Here is a 946-nt window from a genome sequence, read left to right on the forward strand (position 1 = left end):
TATTTTGGAATATTTATTTGGAGATTTTAAATTATCTTCTTCTGAATTAATAACTTACATCCCTGAAGGCCAGATTCATTGAACCATAGAAAATTTAATTATGATTGCTTTTAAGAACAGACTCTTCAGCTGAGTTAGTGACAAGGATCCAGGAAAAAGACTATATTATAATGCATTCGCTCCTTGGATGAAATGCTGCTTTCTTCAGATGATCACTGTCAGGAGCCAGGTTTTTAATTTCACTGTGACCTGCTTTAGGTCCTCATCACAGACTCGTTCCCACCTAACAGGTTCCCCCCTCCTCTAATCCTTTGTTTCATTTGGGGATATAAATTGAGGCATGCAATTTCAAATGTCACTTGTCTTCCTTTGTGTATTTTTCCCTGTCTGATTTACAAATCTTCATACCGTGATTACAAGAAGATTTATCATCAGGTGAGAAACATAGAAGAAAATGAATATTGCTGGGGTCAGTGGATCTTATGTAGGAAACACACCAGACCCGGGTTCTTCCCCTCATTTTCTTCCCATCAATAAGTAATCCTCGCCGCTTACCTTTAAATGCCGCACACCCATTGAATGGTGGGGAAAAGAAGGCCCTCCGAGCAAACCTGCCCAGTGGTTTGGTGTGGAACAATGTTGCCTGGCCCTTTAATTCCAGTGTCAGTTTCCATTTGAAGAAGGCCTGTTCAGTTGGCATGGGGAGAATGCTAGGCAGCAGCGTTTCTTTGGAAACTCTTCGCAGTCTCCATGGATACCCAATCCGCAGGAAGCGAGGTGCCTGATCTTTTCAGAAGCAGACACACGTGTACATAGAGCTGCTCTGCATTGAAAAGAGCAAGGCTGCTCTGCGCTGAAACGCTGTTGCATCTTAGCAACGGTACAGCCTGTACATGGTTGAAAATCAGCAAAGTCTGATTATTACTGGAGATACACTTAGTAGGAA

This window comes from Equus quagga, chromosome 11 (assembly GCF_021613505.1).
Source record: "Equus quagga isolate Etosha38 chromosome 11, UCLA_HA_Equagga_1.0, whole genome shotgun sequence".
Taxonomy (NCBI): domain Eukaryota; kingdom Metazoa; phylum Chordata; class Mammalia; order Perissodactyla; family Equidae; genus Equus; species Equus quagga.